Here is a 7,837-nt window from a genome sequence, read left to right on the forward strand (position 1 = left end):
TTGTAGGGCATGTGCAAATGGATTTATTTGGCTTTAGATACTTTCAAGCAAATGATTTGGCAAGTATAAAGATAAATTTAGTTACCTGTGAAAATATCCTTCCAGCATAGAAGTCTTATAAGGTATGAAAATCCACCTGTCAAAATTGTGACTGCCGATTGGGATAGAAGTTTTTGATTAGCAAACAAAGAAAAATGAATAAATTGAAGGAGGGATTTTATGGAAAGTCTGAAAAAAATCCATCGAGTTTCAAACAAATCGATCAGTCTTTATTGGTTGGAATAGTGCAGTAGATAAAATGCTTTAAAAATCAGAATGGCAATCGATTACCATATCCATCAATTTCCAAAGGAGAAGATTCAACCAAATGGAAGAGAAATCGATGAATGTAAAAATGTAATATAAGTGACAAGGTTCCCATTGGTTAAATATGAGGTTCAATTTTAAAAGAAAATACTTACTAAAATTAAGAGAGGAATTCATTGGCCATTGGTTGCAATTTTGAAGGCATAGAAGGGAAGATTAAGAGGCACGGTGAAAACGAAGTGATGGAGTAAGCAAGGCATTATAAAGATGCCTAAGGGTCGTGAGAGTGAGGGAGGTGTGTGGCAGCAACCAAGAAGAGAGTATCGACACAGAGAAGAGGTGTGGGTTGCAATAGTGCTGTGTAGAATTAGGAAAAGGGTTGAGAATACTAATTAGAGTTACTAATTTATTGTCTTCCTCTTTTGATTTGAAATGTGGATGTAATTTGTGAAATTGGGGTAGAACAAGGGACAATTGAAGAGAAATAGTAAAAACAAACTGCTACAGATATCCAACAAAGCCATAAACAAGGATTTGGGTAGAAGAAGAGAATCAAAACCTATTTTCGAAAGTTCGGGCTTATTTTCTACCACCTGGTATTAAAGATTCACCCTGGTCCTTCGAATTTCACTCTGTCAAAAGCTGAACCTATTCATTGTCCTCAACTCTATCGAAATCTCTAAGTACATCTCCTGAATCGATTCCCTACACATAGAAAGAGAGAATAAAGTGTGTGGGTAGGAGTTTGTCTTAGGTCAAACCTCAGTTTATGAATTAACCTTAAATTGAATAATGTAAATAATGAAGTAGATGCTAGGAGATATACCTCAAATCTACAATGGTTGATAGAAAGATTGATGATGCAATTCTCTTTGGATATGATCACAAATGTTGGATGTAATGGCATGACAAACACATGAACATGAAAAACCTAATAAGACACACATGCTTGCATAAAGATTGATGTAACTTTTCTCCACAATGCTTGAAGGATGAAATGTTGCCTTGAATACTAGATGGCGAATGCTTGATGGATGCGTGAATGGGGTATATATGATTGATCAATGTTTTCTAGGTATAAATGAATTGATAAGATTTAATAATTTATAGTGTTCCCTTGGTAAATTTTTTATTAGGCCAACCTACAATGGTCAAGTGTAGCCACATGGACCAAAATCCATTGGGAAGGGAGAAATATCACCCATATTCATATTGGGTCCTCTTTAAGGGGGACTATGGTGTTTTAGGGCATAGTAGTCCAAGACTAGGCACTCCATGCCTTGGTCCTCCAAATACAAGATCAACAAATCAAAAACCAACTCCAGGATGTGGCCCACTCAATGATGTCAATAGGTGACATCAAGGTTGGAGTAAAAGGGACCAAAACAACCCTAGGGGGAATTAAAATAGGACACACTAAAATAGGAGCACAACAAATATCATTCCCCCTTCATATATTCATCTCGTTGGACCTTCAAGGTGTACTTACACAACAAATTTTAATGAATTCCATAGTGAAATTCCTTCCCCTCCACAATTGAAAACATATTATGACATTGGCTACGATATGATTTCTAAACAAGGCTATAGTGGACAAGGTCTTGGAAAAATGGAACAAGGAATCAAAGTCCCTATATATCCTCTTGTACATTACACTAGAGAAGGCGTAGGATACCCTCCCTCATCATAACAAGAGAACATTTATCCTGATATTCTTGGAGATCAATTAATCTCCATTTCTTTGGGAAAATGGAGAAAGAATTATAAACCAAATCAAGATAATACTCCTTTTTGTACATATCATAAAAACTATGGGCATATTACCAGTGAATGTGTTGATTTCCAACATGAAATTCAAAGGCTTATTGATAATGGTACTATTCAAACCACAGTACCTTAGCACTATTTGACCCTATTATGTTTCTCCACAATATGTGACATTAGTATCTTACCTTTTGGAGGCTCTTTATCATGCACGATAGTACAATATAATGTACAATCATACTTCTCTAGCAACAAAATAGCCTAGTTATCCTTGTCTCCATGCTTGGAGGGAAAGGATAATGTTTCAAATCTTTTCTCTATTCAAGGATTCATTTTTCTTTTGTCTTATACGAGTTGCTACATTCTTGAAATTAGACCTAAAGTCTTCAATGAGATATTTCATTCTGAAAACTAGACATTTTCCATCATTTGTCTTATACAGGACGCTACATGCTCAAAATTAAACTTAATATCTTAAACAAGATGTTTCATTCCCAAAACCAAACATGTGTCTTATACATGATGTTGCATTCTCAAAACCAGACTCGATGTCTCATATGAGATGCTTCTTCACTCCTAAAATCAAACACCATCATTATCATAATAGGATGAGTTGACTATCATAACACAACTTGATATACCTTTCAACTTGTAAAGTGGAAAATTGAAACCTAGTGATTCCCCACCTAGGAGAGAGAAAGGAAATAACTAGGATGATTTTCACTGGGGAGAAACTTTACATTCAAAAGAGGGGTTGAATCCACTAGATCCAAATCCAAGGGAAACAAGGGTGTGAATTCTAAGTGGATTGCAAGTGTTGGAATGTAATTTGCCTTATTTTGTAAATAGATATGTTGACTTGTTGACTATGCAGAAAAGAGCTGAAATGGATGAAATGAGGAGCTACCGGTTCAAGATCATGCTATAACTTCGGATCTGAGATATTTAGACTAATATGGATCTACCCTACAAATTTGGGGGAAATTCATCAGGACTGTGTTGAAAGTGCACACGTGATAGGGAGGTAGTGCAAGTGGAATGCTCAAGTGACTTGTATGTTCAATAAGTATAGTTCCTTACTAATTTCAAGGTATTGTTGCTATAATCAGAGTGCAAAAGGTTCATAGACAACCTGAAACTTCCTCTTGATCCACCTCCCTAAGGCAAGACTTTTTGGTTGCTCAAGGGCTTCAACCCCATAATCACTCTGGCTTGGTAAACTAACTCCTTATTCACCCTCTTGGCTTTCATTCCTCTATCCCTAACTACACAAGGTCTCCTTTTATTGGTTTACACATTGATACCAAGTTTTGCTCCCAATGGTGTCTTTTGTCTTCTACGTTTTGAGATGTAGAAGTCCTCCTCAAGTGCTAAAACTAAATTTTTGGAGTCTAACACACAAAAAGTGTCAAATTCATGTGAGGAAAACTTGTTTCAACTAGCATTAATGACTTTTGTGTTTTACATCCACCATTTGTGTACCCGATTTGATAAAAACTCAATTTTGAGGCCTAAAAAGGCTACAAGCAATTAGCCCTCCTTTTGGGTTTTTGTGCTCACCCTGCTCAAGAGATGGACTTCCAAACTGAAAGAATCACATATTTGGATACCCTTTTGGGGGTCCTTGAATATTTACCAAGTTTAGGGGTCTCTTCTCCATGACTGTCCCAAAAACGGGTGCAAAAAGAGGGTTTGCAAGGGTTTTGGTAGCAACAAATGACAAATAAGTTGGAGACCTTCAATATGGACCAAACAAACTTGGTTCTACCATGTGACTTGCTAAATGGGCCATGAAAAGACAAGTTTTACACCTTCCAAAGATTAGGAAATAAAATTTACAAAAGTTGCTCATAAGGCATATGCAACGTTGACAACTTTTCCCATTATTGTTGTCTACAAGCACATTTTTAGTATGAAAACAATTACATTTCAAAACATGAGAACATGTCCATCTTTAAAGACACATAGATAACACATTAGCCCTGCACAAAAGCCATTAGGCAATTACAACCAAAGGTTTGTTCACTATCAAGTCATTTATGACTGCACTTTTCTCTTTTCACTGTTTTTTCCACTTTGGACCTGCACTTTACAATGTCAAAACTCTTATTTGAAGGCTTGTTTTGTGTTTTCTTAGAAATTATCTTCCTTTTTATGCTTTTTGTCCTTCATACCTTCAACTTGGAGAGGAGAAATTCATGTACAACTTCAACAAACATGTAAAAATCAGTCATACTTGACTGTGGCAGCCAAATGGGCATTACAATTTTGCCTCAAAGACCATCAATTGATCTTGGCAACTTTCCAACCCATGGGAAATACTAAACTCACTCCTTGTTCTTGTTTGCAAGCAATTAGAAGGAGGTACAATGCCTTACAAACTCCAATGTATGGTGGAGAGTAAGCAAGTGAAAGGAAATTAACTCTAAAACAGTGACTCACTATTTTTTACATCATTTTCACAACTGAAACATACAATCAACCTCTTAATGGCTTAGGAGGCCTCTTTGCCTTTACATTGAAATCTAAACATTAAAACAGGTCTGATAATCCCATGAGTGCATTTTCTATGGAAAAAGCAAAGCATCAAACTTCTTCCAAGACCCTAGCCAAATGGCAAACTTTCCTAGGGCTTCATGGCCACAAACCTCCTTACACCTACATTTTTGAACTCAAAACAAGTATGTACACATCTTAAAAATTGACCAACTAGTTCTTGAGAATCCATGAGCATTTTAGGGCCTCAAGAAGCCAAGTTGGTCAAACATCCTTGCCAATTTCCTAGACAAGGCAGTGAAACTGTCAAAACCAAATATTTTTGCACAAAACTCAAAACTTGATGAAATAAAATGCCACCAAAGGGAAAAGCTTCAGGAAACATGAGAGAACATGAAAATGCCAAAATAGTATGGACAAGTATAGCATATGTACGGACTGCTGCTCACTTGGAGTCAAAACATAGTGAAAATAAGGTAAAAACTAGTGCAAGTTTGCAAAATTCTTCATAACTTCGAATGATCAACCCTTACAATAGTTAAAATAGGAGATTAAATACCTCTCCAATTTGGTTAACCTCCTGTACAAATAGGTACATGTCCAAGGGCACTTAATTTTGACATTTTGATGCCTAAATGACAACTTTTGGTGCCTAGAAAATGCAAGATTGATCACCAAAACTAACCATCACCTCAAAACACTTCTCATACCTAAAACCCAAACAAGAAACATGTCTAATTCCTTTTCAAAACAAAAACCACAAAAAAAAACTCATTTTTCCATCATTTTGCCAGGCAACACCAAACTGACAACTTTGAGCAAAAAGATGAAAACAAGAAACCAAAACCCCATAATGAGTTCAAAACTCATCAAAACAACCTATAAAAACTTCAAAAACATCCTAAACAACTTTCCAACTTAAAACAACAAAAATCAAACCTGAGATGAAAATGAAGTTGAGAATGAAGCTAGGTTCTCCTGCACCAACATGGTCCTCCGAAAATTTAGTGAAATGAAAAGGGTTTTTTCGTCTTTGCAAATGAAGCTCAAACTTGCAATTACAGCTGCACACTTGCAACCTACACACATAAAAGAAGGGAAGAAGGGTTGTGGATAGGGGTTTGCCTCAATCAAACCCTAGTTGAGGAATCAACCTTGAAAGAAAGTAATTACAAATGCTTAAATGTAAATGATGGAAATGTATACCTTGTATATTTCCAATTTGTTGATGATGTTTGTTTTGCTTCTTGAATGTAATCACAAGTGTTGCATGGAATGGCATGTAACATGACAAAACCCCTACACACATATTCTTGCAAATGAATGTTGTAATTTTTCTCCAATGGATGAATGAGGAAGACACATGAAGAAGAAGACTTGATGGATGCTTGAAGACTTGAATGCTTGATGAAGACCTTCGCTTGAATTTCGCCTATTGTGTATTTCCTGTATATTTCCTGTTTATGCAAATGAGAGGACCAACTCCCCTTTTATACATGCCTCAAAAGATTAATTCATCTCACCAAAGGCCAACATCGAGGGGATTTGGAATCTCGAAATGTAGATAGGACCGGAGGGACCTATCTTGGGTCCACCCCAAGAAGGGGGGACAAGGGCGTCATGCCCCTGTCCTAGGGGGTTAGGGACGCCACGCCCCTGTCCTACCCTATCTTGGGGTCCGAATAGGGTCCCGAGGCTATCTCAAGGCTTAAACAAGGAGAGGTTCAAGGGTGAAGGTGCAGAAAGGGGTCTCGGTTGGAGAAGAAGATACCGCCGCCAAGGTGAGGGCCTCAAATGTGGTTAAAATTACAAGGGCTTCAATTTTATGACACTACACAACCCTTCTTGCATTGCATCTCAAGATGAGTTGACTAGCATATTAAAACTTGCTAGACCTTTCAACTCTCCTAAATCCTTGTTCACACAAAGCACACATCATAGCACAATTTAATATCCCATAGAATATATGCTCTTCCATAGGTCACCTAGAATAACACAACTTATTAGCCTCTGGAATCCATGTTCCTTCCTTCTTCTTCATGAGCCCATAACATAACACACCATGCTAGTTGTTGGATCATAGCTTCTTGTCTCATCACTTGATGCATGCTCTTTCTCTTTTCATGTGAACATTTGTGCTCTTTCAATAACATTCCAAGAACGATATTAGTGGTAGAGGCATTTTTATCATCAAGGTGTCTTCAACTAGTTGACTTGGAGCCTTTTTTTTAGCACTAACCCCCCTTTTTGTGTGTGCTTATGGTTTTTCCTTCATTGTCCTTTTTGTTTTATTTTGTTTTGTGTGTCCTTGTATGTTGATTGTGTGATTTAAGATACTAAGCTTAGACACTTGTTCCATTGAAAGTAGTGATGTCTTATTTCCTCTCTCTCTCTCTCTCTCTCCCCTTTATTATGAGTATGAGTGTAGACTCATACTCTTGCTAAAGTGGGGGCTTAATACATAGTGTTGTAAATTCTAACCTTGTACAATGTTACACTACTTTTTTGTGCCTTTACCTTAGCGTGTTTCCTCCTAGCTCTAATCTAAGTTTATTTTTGGCCTTTGTACTACAAAATTGTTGTCATATGATCACATGGTGATTTGGGTCTTTGTTCTAAGCTTGAGTGCACCGGAGCTATCCTTGATTCACCCCTTTTTGGGTGGACAAGGGAACTAGGCACCCTTGTCTCTCCAAAAGGGGACCATTATTAAATATGTTAGTGCTTGATTCCTGCTAGTTGATCCCCGATCTCGATGCTTTAATATGACCTATTGGAGGTCGACCGAATTTATGAAATACCTTGAGAACACTATATAAGAGCATCCTTTTAATTCATTTTCACATCCAAAAACATCCTCAAGTATCCATTATCATTCAATCATTTCAAGAGAAAACATTGTTGTCAAAATTCCTCTAGATCTAAGCATTATAGAGTAGTAAGTTACATCAATCTTCATGCATGCATGTTTTCATTATTGATCCCTTTATGCCTTGCCACATCATGTTATTGTATCAATATTTGTGATCACATTTGAAGAGCATTGCATCTTTACCATTATCCACTACAACAAGCTTGAGGTATAACAGTGTATTACTTTAGAGCTTTCCATTTTAATTTATCTATTTCATTCAAGGGGTAATTCCAAGTCGAAATTTGACCGAGAATAACCCCTATCAAAACAACACCATTTTTCTTCACTTCTGTGTACAGATGGTAGGATTATGGGACAACAAATAGAGATCTAATTTAAAGAGGAGGTTCAGATGCA

Source organism: Cryptomeria japonica, chromosome 9 (genome assembly GCF_030272615.1).
Source record: "Cryptomeria japonica chromosome 9, Sugi_1.0, whole genome shotgun sequence".
NCBI lineage: Eukaryota > Viridiplantae > Streptophyta > Pinopsida > Cupressales > Cupressaceae > Cryptomeria > Cryptomeria japonica.